The 18,357-nt window shown below is 40.5% G+C and overlaps 1 protein-coding gene and 1 non-coding gene across 2 annotated transcripts in view; one reads left to right on the top strand and one right to left on the bottom strand.

The window, feature by feature from the left end:
* Positions 1-18,357, bottom strand: part of IL1RAPL1 (interleukin 1 receptor accessory protein like 1) — a 1,455,753-nt gene that overhangs the window by 116,654 nt on the left and 1,320,742 nt on the right. The gene's annotated exons all lie outside the window — the stretch shown is intronic.
* TRNAG-CCC (transfer RNA glycine (anticodon CCC)) lies at positions 11,517-11,588 on the top strand. Its single transcript has one exon. It is a non-coding gene; the product is annotated as a tRNA-Gly (tRNA).

Below are 18,357 nucleotides of genomic sequence, written 5' to 3'. Positions count from 1 at the left end.
AGCCATGTGCAAACATGCAGCCAATAATAAATGTCTACTGCAGATATTTTTTCTAACATGCTCTACTCTTTCTGCTTCTTAAGAAACCATTTGTACTTTCAATAAGATGCAAAGATGCTTTATGAAAGAAAAAATAATAAAATGAAAATTAGACTGCCTTTTTGTTTTACAACACAGAGTTGAAATTAAACGTGTCATTTTTCACCAAAATATTGTTTCCCATTACTGAAGAGAAGTGATGGGCCTGAGGGCCTCATGCATTACAAATCTCATGTGCTTTAGATAGCTAGTAAATCATTTGCGTTTTGCCTATAGTATTTTCTGCCAAGCTCAGCGTTTATTGCTTACAGCTGAATACAGCCACCTAAATCATCCATCACGTTTTTATAACCAACTGTAGCTTTCCTTCTTATACACCAAGGAACTGGAGCATTTTAAGAATGAGAATGAGTGAGAGGTGCCTTTACACACTCAGAAGGACTATAGAAGCAATAAACAGTACATGAATTTTATAAGGAAGGAAAAATATAATACATTTACTGATATCAAGAGCTAAGAGCTTTTGAAATCGCCCATCCACATACCAGCCTTGCAGCTGACTTTCCATATTACCATCTTCCTGGATGCTTAGATCATTTAATGTGAGTTACAGTGAGTGTACGCTTATTAGTGAACCAAGCATTTTAGATGCAGGCTAGAAGAAGAAATAACACATCAGGTATCTAAGAGCTAGGAAAAGTTTTCCCCCCTTACTATATATAACTCTTCAGTTTTACTCAGTTCAGAATGCTACTGAGAATTTTTGAGATCATAGAAAGCAACCCTCTCATTTTTACTGGTAAAGATATGAGGGCCTCCTTGATAAATCTGGCTGCTATATTCCTACCAATTTTAGCAGGATTGGCTGGGTAGGTAACATGAGCTGAAGGTGATATACCTGAGTGTGTGTTAGTCACTCAGTCGTGTCTGACTCTTTGCAACCCGATGAACTGTGGCCCTCCAGGCTCCTCTGTCCATGGAATTCTCCAGGCAAAAATACTGGAGTGGGTTGCCATTTCCTTCTCCAGTGGATCTTCCTGACCCAAAGATCGAACTGGTGTCTCCTGCACTGCAGGCAGATTCTTTACCATCTGAGCCACCATGGAAGCCTGATGATATATCTACTTCCTTTCAAATTCTTCACTAAAGTCTTCCCTGCCATCTCTCTTCCAAATCTGTTGGGACACGGCTATCCACTGTGACTATATGTTAGAACTGCTTCGGGCATTTATTAAATTGCAGATGCCTGGGTTATATCCCTAGAGATTTAGATTTAATAGAGTTTTTATAGTCAAAACAAATGGCAATTGGACTCACTGCATACGGTGTATCTTTACCTCTTATAGAAACACTGTTCAAAATTGTTTTAAAAGCACAAGTATTTTATCTCATTTTTTAACATGTGTAATAAAAATCAATATGGAAAATCTTTTCTTCTGTGGAAATTATGTTTATACAAGGGGGTATGAAAATCATTGATGCTATCATGACATCAGTTTCTAGATGTTTCTGATGCTGTTGTCAGAGGAGAGGGCAAATATCACATTCAGAGATCTTATAGGAGAAGGACTTTGGGTAAACTATAGTGAACTTCATTGCAAAAACAAAACAAAACAAAACAAAAAAACAACACTCCATTTTAGAAAAGATGAGGAGGAAGAAACAGTTTTAAGAAATCCTTAACTAAAAGAGAAAGAAGAGACTTGGTAGTGGATTGGTCCATGGGGAAGCAAGAGAGAGAAATCAGAGATGAATACCAAAGTCCTAATTTAGGTGACTGTATATCATCACCTGGGCTTCCCAGGAGGCGCTAGTGGTAGAGAATCCACCTGCCAATTCAGGAGACAGAAGAGACACAGGGTCGATCCCTGGGTTGAGAAGATCCCCTGGAGGATGGTATGGCAACCCACGCCAGTATTCTTGCCTGGAGAATTCCATGGACGGAGGAGTCTGGTGGGCTACAGTCCATGGGGTCTCAAAGAGTCAGATATGACTGAAGCGACAGCACACATGCACACATAGTGTCACCAACTGGAAAAGAAATCACTAGAAGAGGGGATTTCCCTGATGGTCCAGTGGCTAAGACTTTGTGCTCCCAATACAACGGGCCTGAGTTTGATCCCACATGCCCAAACTAAGGCCAGGCATGGAAAAATAAATAAATCTATTAAAAAAAAAAAAAGTAAGCACTGGAAGAGGAGGAAGAGTTGAATCTGTGACCCTTGTGGCATCTCCAGGTCTAGATGGCAATGGAGAGTAGATGTCTGGAGTTAAGAGAACCATCAGCACATAGTTGATAGTCAAAGCCATTCTGGGATGTCATTGTCCAGAGAGAGTTTAAAAAGGGGAGAGGACAGGAGACCAAAGCTTGGGAGCTCCAAGTGGTGAGTGGCAATTGTTTGGTTAAGAGTAACAAAAGAACAAAGGACCCAAAACAAAGAACAAAGGCAGCTACTTCATGATAACTTGTAAGAAAAGAATCTCGGGAAGGACAGAGTGACTCACAGGGTCAAATGCAGCAGAGGAGGTAATGTGATTAGGGTGAAAAATATCTCCCTAGGATCGGGACCTTTTCAATTGAATTCTGACGGTTGAATTCAGACAGCTCTGGATTTGATGATCAAGTGTGATGTCATGCAGAGCTGGAACTAGGCTGAGTCCAACAGGGTGCCTAGGGAAGATTTAAGAAAGCACTCACTCTCAGAGTCCTGCAAGTCTGGAGAGAAGAGTTGGCAGATAAAAGCCCATTGGCCAGATGCCTAGGCAATGGCCAAACTCCAGGTTAAGTAGGTAGCATTTGGGAGATGTGGAAGCACAAAGATTTTAGGGTAGGTAGGGAGTGGCACAGAGTCGGACATGACTGAAGCGACTTAGCAGCAGCAGCAGCAGCAGCAGCAGCAGCAGCAGCAGCAGCAGCAGGGAGTGGCTGTTGCCCCAGGACAAAATGTCCAGGCTTAAGGTTAGAAGAGGCACAAAAGAGGAATTGACCTAGGGCAATAGATTTCAGATCAAGTCATCTTAGGTTACAGCGCACCGTATGGAATTGCCCGAGTTTCAGACCTACAGAGCGGTCATTTCATGTTTCAGTGTAATAAATCTTTTTTCTCCACCAAGGCACATGTGGTCTCTGGGTTTGAACAGAGTCCAAATGGGAAAATAAGGGTTCTGAGGTACTAGCTGTGAATGTGAATGCTTGATAATCAAGCAACTCTTATCATGGGCATAACACTTTATGGCATATTGTGTGCCCTTTCAATCCACATGGCCCTAGTAGCATCTTTTCTAACTAGATTGCAAGTTCTTCTAATCGAAGGGGATTTCTGGTGCCCCTCCTAGATTCAAAGCTTTACAAAGCCACATTTGGAGCATCAGTATGTTATATAATGTTTTTTTGATAGACAGAAGATGCAGGAGGCATAAGATGGTGTTCTCCATACATAAAAGTCAGATTTTACTTGAAAGGGAGCAACTGTCTTTAGCTTTCCATTGATAACTCTGCATTTTAACAGTGGCTTGAATAAAATATGAGAGCTAGCTAGCTAGATAAATAGATAGGTGGATTGTTAAATATAAATCAGGATATAGATGTAGAGATTTGGCTTGCTTTATTCTTATTCTGCATTTCTTTTCTTGTTTTCAGTAGGTTTTAAACCTTTGAGGGACTTTTTCCCTTACACCATTTGAAATCTGAAAGGTAGTTTAAATTTAGACATACTTATTTTATTAAAACTCATTGCTTTTCTTATCAGTGAACTCATGTTATGCAATTTTCAGGCAGAATTATTTCAAGTGAAGCTGAGAAGGGGCTCCAGATTCAAGTATTCAACTCATTTTCTCTTTGCATAATATCTCGTTGCAGAGATAGGTGTTTAATTTCCAGCTATGGTTTCCAAGTCTTTTTTCAATGATTTAGATGTTTGCATTGGGCCAGGCAAGCAATCTATATTAGTTCAAGTGGGGCTACTTGGATGCATTGGTAAATGCTGCTAAAAGAAGAATTATATAGGACAATAAATATAATGCAATATGTATATAAATTTTTAGGTGCTTATGTTTGTGACTGGGGCTTCCCAGGTGGCTCAGTGGTAAAAATCCGCCTGCTAAATTAGGATCTGCAGGAGATGTAGATTCGATCCCTGGGTTGGGAAGATCCCCTGGAGGAGGGCATGGCAACCCACTCCAGTATTCTTGCCTGGGAAATCTCATGAATAGAGGAGCCTGGCGGGCTACAGTCCATAGGGTAGCAGAAGAGTCAGACATGACTGAGGGACTGAGCACGCATGCATGTCTGTGATTACATAATTCACAAATTCTCCATCTTGATTAAACTACAAGATATAGGGCTATTCTAGTAGTAATTTCCAATCTTTTAGGGGCTGTGGAAAAACAGAGAGGAATGCGAGTCTTATACTGATTCCCTGGATAGCTGAATTCACTATGGATCTGCAGTTCCTTACTTGTAATTCAGAATTCCTAGAAGGTCTAAAAACTGAAAGCTGCTTTTCAGTAATATAAATCATCTGGTGGCAGAAATGCCCTTGAAACTGCTTAAGGCTATTTATGATCATTAAAAAAAATCATACTTAGTGTGAATATTCATATGTTTTCCTGCAGAAATAGTACTCTGATTATGGGGTTCTGCCCCCTGAGTTCTCTTAGGATGGAATGTCATACATAATACAGATACAACCTATTATTTTACTGCATTCTAATAATTATGACTTCTGAACCACAACTTGTCCAAGACCCTCAGGAGAAGCTGATCAACTTCAACATTGCCCCCTTTCCTCTGTGAAGTACTTTTAGGAAGTCTGAAGAGTTACCAGCACATCAGTGACTCTGAGCTTGATATCAAGATTCAAGAGAAAGAATTCAAGAGAGTAGCTTAAGTGTCAGAGAAGGCAATGGCACCCCACTCCAGTACTCTTGCCTGGAAAATCCATGGACAGAGGAGCCTGGTAGACTGCAGTCCATGGGGTCACTAAGAGTTGGATGCAACTGAGCGACTTTACTTTCACTTTTCACTGTCATGCATTGGAGAAGGAAATGGCAACCCACTCCAGTGTTCTTGCCTGGAGAATCCCAGGGACGGGGGAGCCTGGTGGGCTGCCATCTATGCGGTCACACAGAGTCTGACATGACTGAAGCGACTTAGCAACAGCAGCAGCAGCAGCTTAAGTGTGCTGACTAGTATTTTCTAAAATTAAACCTACGGGACTTGAACATATATATATATATAGTTTTTATTGTTCTAGCTTTATTGATGTATTTTTGACATATAACATTGTGTAAGTTTAAGGTAGACAAATGATTTGATACATGAATATATTGTAAAATGATCACCAATGATCAAAATGAACATAATTACCATTTTTGTGGTGATAACTTTTATGATAAATAAATACAAGATAACTCTCTCATGAGCTTCCAAATGTGTTTAAAGATATAAGAATTCATCAACAAATCCCTCTCCCACCCCATGTTATATCAGCATACATGGTAGGTGCTGTACTTGTGTGTGTATACATACACGGACATACTATCTATACTTGGTGGTAGGTGAATTCCAGTGGATGCTTACTGTTTGTCTCTAGAGATCTCTTCAAGAAAATTAGAGATACCAAGGGAACATTTCATGCAAAGATGGGCTCGATAAAGGACAGAAATGGTATGGACCTAACAGAAGCAGAAGATATTAAGAAGAGATGGCAAGAATACACAGAAGAACTGTACAAAAAAGATCTTCACAACCCAGATAATCATGATGATGTGATCACTAATCTAGAGCCAGACATCTTGGACTGTGAAGTCAAGTGGGCCTTAGAAAGCATCACTACGAACAAAGCTAGTGGAGGTGATGGAATTCCAGTGGAGCTATTTCAAATCCTGAAAGATGATGCTGTGAAAGTGCTGAACTCAATATGCCAGCAAGTTTGGAAAACTCAGCAGTGGCCACAGGACTGGAAAAGGTCAGTTTTCATTCCAATTCCAAAGAAAGGCAATGCCAAAGAATGCTCAAAGTACCGCACCGTTGCACTCATCTCACATGCTAGTAAAATAATGCTCAAATTTCTCCAAGCCAGACTTCAGCAATACGTGAACCGTGAACTCCCTGATGTTCAAGCTGGTTTTAGAAAAGGCAGAGGAACCAGAGACCAAATTGCCAACAACTGCTGGATCATCGAAAAGGCAAGAGAGTTCCAGAAAAATATCTATTTCTGCTTTATTGACTATGCCAAAGCCTTTGACTATGTGGATCACAAATAAGCTGTGGAAAATTCTGAAAGAGATGGGAATACCAGACCACCTAACCTGCCTCTTGAGAAATCTGTATGCAGATCAGGAAGCAGCAGTTAAAACTGGACATGGAACAACAGACTGGTTCCAAATAGGAAAAGGAGTACGTCAAGGCTGTATATTGTCACCCTGCTTATTTAACTTCTATGCAGAGTACATCATGAGAAACGCTGGACTGGAAGAAGCACAAGCTGGAATCAAGATTGCCGGGAGAAATATCAAGAACCTCAGATATGCAGATGACACCACCCTTATGGCAGGAAGTGAAGAGGAGCTAAAAAGCCTCTTGATGAAAGTGAAAGAGGAGAGCAAAAAAGTTGGCTTAAAGCTCAACATTCAGAAAACAAAGATCATGGCATCTGGTCCCATCACTTCATGGCAAATAGATAGGAAAACAGTAGAAACAGTGTCAGACTTTATTTTGGGGGACTCCAAAATCACTGCAGATGGTGACTGCAGCCATGAAATTAAAAGACGCTTACTCCTTGGAAGGAAAGTTATGACCAACCTAGATAGTATATTCAAAAGCAGAGACATTACTTTGCTGACTAAGGTCCGTCTAGTCAAGGCTATGGTTTTTCCTGTGGTCATGGATGGATGTGGGAGTTGGACTGTGAAGAAGGCTGAGGGCCGAAGAATTGATGCTTTTGAACTGTGGTGTTGGAGAAGACTCTTGAGAGTCCCTTGGACTGCAAGGAGATCCAACCAGTCCATTCTGAAGGAGATCAACCCTGGGATTTCTTTGGAAGGAATGATGCTGAAGCTGAAGCTCCAGTACTTTGGCCACCTCATGCAAAGAGTTGACTCATTGGAAAAGACTCTGATGCTGGGAGGGATTGGGGGCAGGAGGAGAAGGGGACGACTGAGGATGAGATGGCTGGATGGCATCACAGACTCAATGGACGTGAGTCTGAGAGAACTCCAGGAGATGGTGATGGACAGGGAGGCCTGGCGTGCTGCGATTCATGGGGTCGCAAAGAGTCGGACACGACTGAGCGACTGAACTGAACTGAACTGAATCTCCTCCTGTACTGACATGAAAGGACATTCTCTCTCTGAGAGAGAGAGAAATTTGCTAGTTGGAAATTCCTATACTAATAATGTCTTCATGATTCAATGGTTTGGATGCCAGTTCCCAAATTCTTCTATTTCTCCACTGTGCATAATGACGGATCCATTTACATTGTGTCCCAGGAACAGCCATGTGTTCCCTATAGTCTATGAAGACATACTTTTTATAAAAGAGGTATACAACCACCTACACCAAAGAAATAGGTGCTATAAAGAAACAACATCTATTTTTATCATCTCTTATTTCTTATTATCTCTTAAGAGATTGATATCTCTTATTTATCCATGATGTTGGATTGCCTGATTACTCTGTGCCAGGTATTGTGCTTATGTTTTATACATGGCATTACTTTAATCATTACTATAATACCAAGAATGTATAATTCTATTAGATAAGTTAGAAAATTGATCTAATGGTAGAGAAGTAAGTCACTGGCTCAAGTCACAGTAAGAACAGAAATTTGGGAGGCAAGTGAGGCCACTGCATTTCAGAATCTGATCAGCCCACAATCCTGCCCTGGGCTGGCTTGTCAATTCTAATGGCCACGTAGAATAACATTCTTCCAATATATTTTTTTTACTTTGAGCTGAATCAAGAATGAATTGAAATAAAAAATACATACCATATGAAACACTTATTCCTAAAGTGGCTCCTACCTCATCAACATCTTTCCTACTTCATCTTAGAAAGCCCCTGTCTTCCTGAGGTCAATTCATTCTGGTCTCTTCACTCCATCTTCTCACCCCTCAGCATTTAGGTATGAGTATGTGTTACTGGAAGACAGCGGACAGTAAAAGCCACAAGAAAGTCTTTGATAATGTCACATTTTTTTCCCTGTTGCAAGCTGCTCAAGCCAGTGAAAGAGCCTGAACAGTGCGTGAATAGAGTCTTTCTCCTGGAAGTAAGTGGAAGATGGCTGTCACTAAACTATAGAAACATTTCAGGGGCAATTTATGTGAAGGCAGAAAGTCATTTTTATACCTCAGAAATCTGGATGAGAGAAGACTCAGAAAAAAAAGTCCTAAGGTAGATATAGTGAGATTCCTTTCCATCATTTATATGACAGATAAAAAGAAAATAAGTTATTCATTTTTAATTAGTAAAAACAAATGAATTAAAGATAATCTTGCCATTTAACAGTTCCAACTCTTTTCTGATTAACTATCGATTTTTCACCAATTAAAATACCAAAAAATACAACACCTCTGAGTGAAATTACACAATAGAGAATGACATATAACCAGGTACTCTAGAGCTGAACAGGACTGCCAGAAGTTGAGAAATTAAAGGCTTTATACTAATTTTGCATGTTTCATTTTACTAAGAATAGAGTTTTGAGGGTCAGCATTTGATGACTGATTATAATCAAGTTGCTCCCAACATATTTATTTAATCACTAAATGTTATGTTACTGCCTTAATACTTATCTTTTAATTGTCCTGGCTTTTCAAATTTGGGTGTTACCTAGAAAAGTGAAAAATATACAAGCTAACTAACTCACTTGTGGTTACAATTAGGATTAGTGTTTTGGAGGGTGTTTTTTGTTTGTTTAGACTTTTGATAGCCATAATAGAATTGGCAGGGCAGGTCAAAAAGTTTGTTTGGGTTTATTTTGGCCAACCCAACCTGTGTCCTCCTTACAGTCTTCAAATACGGTCCGTGTCATCACTTGTCTCTGAATATTCCTGGGGCTGTTCTCATTCTAGAATGTGGCTTACCAAGATCTCTTCAACTGTGCAGAGCAGCCTCTTTCCCATTCCTCTTGGCAAAAAACTATGTGCCTTAGAAGGTTCAGCTCAAAACTCACTCCGTTCTCACACTCAGATGCGTGATGATCTCATTTTCTGGAAAAGACTGTCTTACGTGATTTAATTCTGTACCATAATTATTCCCAACTTGTGTCACTACTGTTATTGCTTGAACCTTTCTGTAAATTTCTGTAGAGGACTGTCTTGCTTATTTCTGTTTCCTCCCAAGAGTTTTCTTGCTCTCAAGGAGCTTATTAAGTAGTTGCTAAACTGAATGGGAAAAACGGCCACTTTTTGAAAATTAAAGCTAATAAGCATTAAGCTGAAACAGACATGGTTATTCATTTGTTGAAATAACTCATTATAAAAATGGTCTACATAAAAAGCAGTTGATGAATAGGCACATGATAAGATGCTCTACATTGCTAATTATTAGAGAAATGCAAAGCAAAAGTACAATGAGGTATCAACTCACACCAGTCAGAAGGGCCATCATTTAACAGTCTACAAATAATAAATGCTGCAGAGGGTGTGAGAAAAAGGAATCCTCCTACACTGTTGTTGAGAATATAAATTGGTGCAGCCACTATGGAGAATAGTATGCAGGTTCCTTAAAAAAATAAAAATGGAGCTATCACATTATCCAGCAATCCCACTCCTGGACCTGTATCTGGAGAAAACCATACTTTGAAAACATATATGCACCCCAATGTTCACTGAAGTACTATTTACAGTAGCCAAGAAATGGAAGCAACCTAAATGTCTATGAACATATGAATGGATAAAGAAGATGTGATACATAAATGAAAAGGAATATTATTCAGCCATAAAAAGAAGGAAAGAAAGCCATTTGCCTGAATATTCATTGGAAGGACTGATGCTGAAGCTGAAACTCCAATACTTTGGCCACCTGTTGTGAACAACTGACTAATTTGAAAAGACTCTGATGCTGGGAAAGATTGAAGGCAGGAGGAGAAAGGGGCAACAGAGGATGAGATGGTTGGATGGCATCACCGACTCTATGGACATGAGTTTGAGCAAGCTCCAGGAGTTGGTGATGGTCAGGGAAGTCTGGCGTGCTGCAGTCCAGGGGGTCACAAAGAGTCAGACATGACTGAGCTACTGAACTGACTGATTGAATGCCATTTGCAGCAACATGGATGGACCTAGAGATGATCATACTAAGTGAAGCAAGTCAGACAGAGAAAGGCACATACCATTCGCTATCACTTACAGATGGAATCTAAAAATACAACACAAATGAACCTATCTACGAAACAGAAACAGAATCATAGACCTAGAGAACAGACTCATGTTTGCCAAATGTGAGGGGGCTTGGAAGAAGGATGGAGTGGGAATCTGGGATTAGTAGATGCAAACTGTTATATATAACAAATCACTTTGATGTGTGCCAGAAACTGACACAACAATGGAAATCAACTATACTTCAATAAAATAGATTTTTTAAAAGGTGGCAGATGAGTTTAAGGTGTTCCCCAGATGTTTGTACTGAATTCTCTAGTTTGTCTCCTAAAAGCAGAAGAGACAAAGTATCATGAATGCAAAGTAAGCTCTAACCTAAATCTTTCTAACAGTATTGGGACTTTGTTGTCTCAAGACAAGGGTGGTGGCCTGAATGAGGAAGGGACAAAAACCACCTGAAAGGTAAGAACTGGCAGTGTCAGCTGCCAGATTTTTCAGATCATAAAACCCTCAGGATTGGGAGGAACACAGTGTCTGAGCAACCTGAGTTTAAAAGAATGCCCCTTAACATTCCTTCCTCTTCTTTCTAATTACTTGTCTCAAGAAGCCTTCAGATCTGCAATTTAGTCTCTTCAATGGACTTATTCATTAACGGGGAGTGTGCCCTGTTCAAATGATTGATGCCAGTTATCTTACCAGATTCATCTCCCATTTCATTTGATGAATCAGCATTCTGGTTTATAAATCAGTTTCTGGCAACCTGGCTTGGCATTCATCACTGCTCTACAGCTTGGTCGCCCCTAAGTGAGTGGCTTCCTTTATGTTTTCATTGCTGTAAATCTGAGGAGTGTTTCCTGGGCTTGTGGGAAATTTTTCAAGAGCAGCCTCTGTGTGAATTTGAATTGAAGCAAACAGCTCACACTAAAATATCTGAAGAGCTTAACAATGTTTTAAGAATACCTTATAATTCTGATTATTGCCATCCATAATATTCATTAGGCAGTCCATACACATTTGTTGAATTAAACAGAACCTTGTGCTAGCAATAAGCAAAAGCCAAGAAAGGCTTCTTATTTTTATTATTATTTTAATTTTTTCTTTACCAGAGTTGTGGAGGTGAGGATGGGAAGAGGGAAAAGGAAACAGCTCATGGGACTTCCCTGGTGGTCCAGTGGCTAAGACTCTGTATTCCCAATGCAGGGGCCTGGGTTCAATCCCTGGTCAGGGAACTAGATTCCCACATGCCACAACTAAGAGTTCTCATGCTGCAACTAAGACCTGATACAGCCATATGAATAACTAAATATTAAAAAAAAAAAAAAAGAAATGGCTCACAAGAAAATCAGTCAGAACAGAAAAGGACCCAAAGCTCCCACGAGTAGATGCATGTCAGAGTATAACCTGTGTGCAGATCAAGGCTTAACTGAGGAGAACTGTGCACAGACAATGGAGGTGAACTTGGAGGGGTCCAGAAAACAGAGAAGGCGAGAAATTTGAGGGGCTGATTTTAAGAGGGAACTTCAGAGGGAGTCGTAAATACCTAAAGAAGGATTCTTAAGACCATTTCAGTATGATGCACTGATTGAAACCCTCCTTAGTTGGATATTTGTGAAATTTAATATGGGGCAGAACACTAAAAAATAAGAAAAAAAAAAACCTCCATAGAATCTATTTTTTAGGAATCTGGAATTGAATCTAGCCTTTTGTTTTTACGGGTGGATCAATAGGCCTTTTACGGGCAGTACTATATTTTCTATATATTTACTATATTTTCCCTGGTAGTTCATATGGTAAAGAATCTGCCTGCAATGCAGGAGATGTGGGTTCGATCCTGGGGCTGGGAAAATCCCCTGGAGAAGGAAATGGCAACCCACTCCAGTATTCTTGCCTGGGAAATCTCACGAACAGAGGAGCCTGGAGGGCTACAGTCCATGGGGTTGCAAAGAGCCAGACACAACTAAGCGAGTAACACAACACAACACAACTACATAATCAAGTGATATTTAGGGCTACTTTCTCAGGGTTGACCAAAGGTACCTAGCAACAAGTTAGATAAAATGCTAAGCTAATTGTGTATTTTCATCATGACTGACTTATCCCAAGAACTTAGGTAGAAAGTGGCATGATATATGAGGCAGGAGCCCTGATAGTCTTGAAAACACAACCAGAGCTATAGAGAAATCTGGGTCAAAATGATTTTGAAGTTAGAAATACTGAGAAATGTCTATGTGAAAGATCATCTAGATTTTTTTTTAGGCACTTTCCCCAGTGTCCCCAAAGAGACTAATAAAAACTACAAATTTGGTGGCATATTTTCTTACTGACTTAAAGCAAGGTAGCATAGTGATGTGGACAGATACTAGGACTCAGATGTCAAATTCCCAATTTCATCTCAGAGAGAAGAAAAAGAAGGAGTCCGTTCTATTCTACATGTAAAGAACTGGGAGAATGCCCATGAAGGGCTACCCAGAAGGGCACAGTAGACTGAGTTTAGAAGGTGGGGAGTTCCACTTATTACGGGAATGATGAATAGTCAAGTATTATTGAGTAATCTTAGACTTCATTGAATGAAAGAACATGGGCAATATTTGCACTGTCTGCAAAGCTGCTCAAGTCTGAAGGAGAGAAAGGTGCGCAGAGCCAACTGAAAACTCTATAGGGATGAAGCTGTGCCCTAGCTGCTTGAAGCCACAGGATTCCAAATCAGCATGGCCTCTGTGAGCAGTGATGATGTAAATGTCCTCTGGAATTCAGTTCAGTTCAGTCACTCAGTCATGTCAGACTCTTTGCAACCCCATGGACTGCAGCATGCCAGGCCTCCCTGTCCATCATCAACTTTCGGCGCTTACTCAAACTCATGTCCATTGAGTCGGTGATGCCATCCAACCATCTCATCCTCTGTCATCCCCTTCTCCTCATACCTTCAGTCTTAAGGGTCTTTTCAAATGAGTCAGTTCTTCACAACAGGTGGCCAAAGTATTGGAGTTTCAGCTTCAGCATCAGTTCTTCCAATGAATATTCAGGGCAGATTTCCTTTAGGATGGACAGGTTGGATCTCCTTGCAGTCCAAGGTACTCTCAACAGTCTTCTCCAACACCACAGTTCAAAAGCATCAATTCTTCAGCACTCAGATTTCTTTATGGTCCAACTCTCACATCAGTACATGACTACTGGTAAATCCATAGCTTTGAGAAGAAGGACCTTAGTTGCCAAAGTAATGTCTCTGCTTTTTAATATGCTGTCTAGGTTGGTCATAGCTTTTCTTTCAAGGGGCAAGTGTCTTTTAATTTCATGGCTGAAGTCACCATCTGCAGTGATTTTGGAGTCCCCCAAAATAAATTTTCTCACTGTTTCCATTGTTTCCCCATCTATTTGCCATGAAGTGATGGGACCAGATGCCATGATCTTAGTTTTCTGAATGTTGAGTTTTAAGCCAACTTTTTTTTCTTTTTTTCTTTTTTTTGGCTTCCAGAATATTTTTTTATTTTTATTTTTTATTTTTTATTTTTTTTCTTTCTTTTTATTTTTACTTTATTTTATTTTACAATACTGTATAGGTTTTGCCATACATTGACATGAATCCAGCATGGGTGTATATGCGTTCCCAAACATGAACCCCCCTCCCACCTCCCTCCCCATAACATCTCTCTGGGTCATCACCATGTACCAGCCCCAAGCATGCTGTATCCTGCGTCAGACATAGACTGGCGATTCAATTCTTACATGATAGTATACATGTTACAATGCCATTCTCCCAAATCATCCCACCCTCTCCCTCTCCCTCAGAGTCCAAAAGTCCATTATACACATCTGTGTCTTTTTTGCTGTCTTGCATACAAGGTCGTCATTGCCATCTTTCTAAATTCCATATATATCTGTTAGTATACTGTATTGGTGTTTTTCTTTCTGGCTTACTTCACTCTGTATAATTGGCTCCAGTTTCATCCATCTCATCAGAACTGATTCAAATGTATTCTTTTTAATGGCTGAGTAATACTCCATTGTGTATATGTACCACAGCTTTCTTATCCATTCATCTGCTGATGGACATCTAGGTTGTTTCCATGTCCTGGCTATTATAAACAGTGCTGCGATGAACATTGGGGTACATGTGTCTCTTTCAATTCTGGTTTCCTCGGTGTGTATGTCCAGCAGTGGGATTGCTGGGTCATAAGGTAGTTCTATTTGCAATTTTTAAAGGAATCTCCACACTGTTCTCCAAAGTGGCTGTACTAGTTTGCATTCCCACCAACAGTGTAGGAGGGTTCCCTTTCTCCACACCCTCCCCAGCATTTATTGCTTGCAGATTTTTGGATCGCAGACATTCTGACTGGTTTGAAGTGGTACCTCATTGTGGATTTGATTTGCATTTCTCTAATAATGAGTGATGTTGAGCATCTTTTCATGTGTTTGTTAGCCATCTGTATGCCTTATCTTTGACAAAGCAGGCAAGAATATACAATGGAGTAAAGACAATCTCTTTAACAAGTGGTGCTGGGAAAACTGGTTAACCACTTGTAAAAGAATGAAACTGGAACACTTTCTAACACCGCACACAAAAATAAACTCAAAATGGATTAAAGATCTAAATGTAAGACCAGAAACTATAAAACTCCTAGAGGAGAATATAGGCAAAACACTCTCCGACATAAATCACAGCAGGATCCTCTATGATCCACCTCCCAGAATACTGGAAATAAAAGCAAAAATAAACAAATGGGATCTAATTAAAATTAAAAGCTTCTGCACAACAAAGGAAAATATAAGCAAGGTGAAAAGACAGCCTTCTGAATAGGAGAAAATAATAGCAAATGAAGCAACTGACAAACAACTAATCTCAAAAATATACAAGCAACTTATGCAGCTCAATTCCAGAAAAATAAACAACCCAATCAAAAAATGGGCCAAAGAACTAAATAGACATTTCTCCAAAGAAGACATATGGATGGCTAACAAACACATGAAAAGATGCTTAAGCCAACTTTTTCACTCTCCTCTTTCACTTTCATCAAGAAGCTCTTTAGTTCTTCACTTTCTGCCATAAGGGTGGTGTTATCTGCATATCTGAGGTTATTGATATTTCTCTTGGCAATCTTGATTCCAGCTTGTGCTTCATCCAGCCCAGCATTTTGCATGATGTACTCTGCATAAAAGTTAAATAAGCAGGGTAACAATATACAGCTTTGACATACTACTTTCCTAATTTGGAACCAGTCTATTGTTCCATGTCCAGTTCTAACCACTGCTTCTTGACCTGCATACAGATTTCTCAGGAGGCATGTCAGATGATCTGGTATTCTCATCTCTTTAAGAATTTTCCACAGTTTGTTGTGATCTTCACAGTCAAAGGCTTTGGTGTAATCAATAAAGCAGAAGTGGATGCTTTTCTGGAGCTCTCTTGCTTTTTCAATGATCCAATAGATGTTGGCAATTTGATCTTGGGTTCCTCTGCCTTTTCTAAATCCAGCTTGAACATCTGAAATTTCATGGTTCACGTACTGTTGAAGCCTGGCTTAGAGAATTTTGAACATTACTTTGATTGCGTGTGAGATGAGTGCCATTGTGTGCCAGGCTGAACATTCTTTGGCATTGCCTTTCTTTGGGATTGGAATGAAAACTGACCTTTTCCAGTCCTGTGGGCACTGCTGAGTTTTCCAAATTTGCTGGCATACTGAGTGCAGCATTTTCACAGCATCATCTTCCAGGATTTGAAATAGCTCAGCTGGAATTCCATCATCTCCACTAGCTTTGTTCATAGAGATACTTTGTAAGGCCCACTTGACTTCACATTCCAGGATGTCTGCCTCTAGCTGAGTGATCACACCATCGTGATTATCTTGGTCATGAAGATCTTTTTTGTACAGTTCTTCTGTGTATTCTTGCCACTTCTTCTTAATATCTTTTGCTTCTGTTAGGTCCATACCATTTCTGTCCTTTATTGTGCCCAAATCTGCATGCAATGTTCCCTTGGTATCTCTAGTTTTCTTGGAGAGATCTCTAGTCTTTCCCATTCTATTATATTCTTCAATTTTTTTTTGCATTGATCACTGAAGAGGGGTTTCTTATCTCTCCTTGCTATTCTTTGGAATTCTGCATTTAAATGGGTATATCTTTCCTTTTCTCCTTTGCCTTTAGTGTCTCTTCTTTTCTCAGCTATTTGTAAGGCCTCCTCAGACAACCTTTGCATTTCTTTTTCTTGGGGATGGTCTTGATCACTGCCTCCTGTACAATGTAATGAAAATCTGTCCATAGTTCTTCAGGCACTCTGTTTATCAGATCTAATCCCCTGACTCTGTTTGTCACTTCTACTGTATAATTATACGGGATTTGATTTAGGTCATACCTAAATGGTCTAGTGGTTTTCCCTACTTTCTTCAACTTAAGTCTGAATTTGGCAATAAGGAGTTCATGATCTGAGCCACAGTCAGCTCCTGGTCTTGTTTCTGATGACTGTATCGAGCTTCTCCATCTTGGGCTGCAAAGAATATAATCAATCTCATTTTGGTATCAACCATCTGGTGATATCCATGTGTATAGTGACTTTTAAGATGGTGGAGTAGAAGGACATGCGCCCATCTTCTTCTATGAGAACTCCAAACCTACAACTCACTGCTGAACAACCTTCGACTGGAGAATGTTGGATCCCACCAAAAAAAGATACCCCATGTCCAAGGGCAAAGGAGAAGCCCCAGCAAGATGGTAGGAGGGGCAAAATCGTGTTTAGAATCAAATACTTTACCTGCCAGAGATGCTCAGGGGGCTCAAACAAACCTTGTGTACACCAGGACCCAGAGACCCCACAGAAACTGGGCTAGAACTGTGTTTGAGTGTCTTCTGCAAAGGTACGGGTCAGAAGTGGCCTGCCACAGAGGCAGGCGCTCTGGGTGCAGCAGACCTGGGTATGGCATAAGCCTTCTTGGAGAAGATCACCATTAACCCCACCATAGAGCCACCAGAACTTACACAGGACTGGGGAAACAGAGTCTTGGAGGGCACAAACAGAACCTTATGCACACCAGGACCCAGGAGAAAGGAGCAGTGACCCCGCAAGAGACTGACCCAGAGTTGCCCGTGAGTGTCCAGGAGTCTCCTGTGGAGGCATGGGTTGACAGTTGTCTGCTGCAGGGTTGGGGGCACTGAGTGCAGCAGTGCATGCATGGGACCTTTTGAAGGTGGTTGCCATTATCTTCATTACCTCCACCATAGTTTGGCCTCAGGTCAAACAACAGGGAGGGAACAGAGAAAACTGGATTAAAGAGCATGGCCCTACCCATCAGAACAAGACCCAGTTTCATCCTCAGTCAGTCTCTCCTATCTGGAAGTTTCCATAAGCCTCTTATCCTTATCCATCAGAGGGCAGACAGAATGAAAACCACAATCACAGAAAACTAACCAAACTGATCACATGGACCACAGTCTTGTCTAACTCAATGAAACTATGGGCCCTCTGGAAGGTTACTATATTCTTGTCCTGCCTCCACAGTTGCCACCCACCCCAGACCACCTTGTGAATTCCAGCAAGGGAGAGGATGATCCACACCAGCTCACTTGTGGTGATCTTGTAGCGGTTTGCCAAAAATGTGTGGCCAATGGCTTACGGAAAAACCCAAACAAACTTTTCTTGGCCAACCCAATACCTTGAGTCTTTCCATAAAGTAATCATATCTTCTTGTTCCTTGGAGAGGCCTTGGCCGGGTCCTGATTAAACCCAATGAGATTTGGCACAGAGAGTTGGCACATGTGCGAGGCCCAAGAACTGATGGGCCAAATTTTGAAATACATGGTCATGCCTAACCTGGAAGCATCTCCAAAGGCCCTTGAGAAAAATCCAAAGGAAGAGTTCTACAAGGCCAGGAACAGGAAGTACTCTTGAATGTACAAATAAATCCGTGCCCTTGAGCAAAGGCTTAAGTAGGTAGATGGTATGTAGAATGGAAGAATTTTACTCACCTGAATTTTTCCCATTTTGAAAAGTATGAGGATTCTCATTGCAAGAAG

Source organism: Ovis aries, chromosome X (genome assembly GCF_016772045.2).
Source record: "Ovis aries strain OAR_USU_Benz2616 breed Rambouillet chromosome X, ARS-UI_Ramb_v3.0, whole genome shotgun sequence".
NCBI classification, from domain to species: Eukaryota; Metazoa; Chordata; class Mammalia; order Artiodactyla; family Bovidae; genus Ovis; species Ovis aries.
The sequence above is the reverse complement of the archived record's forward strand: the minus strand, read 5'-3'. Positions and strand labels throughout refer to the sequence as shown.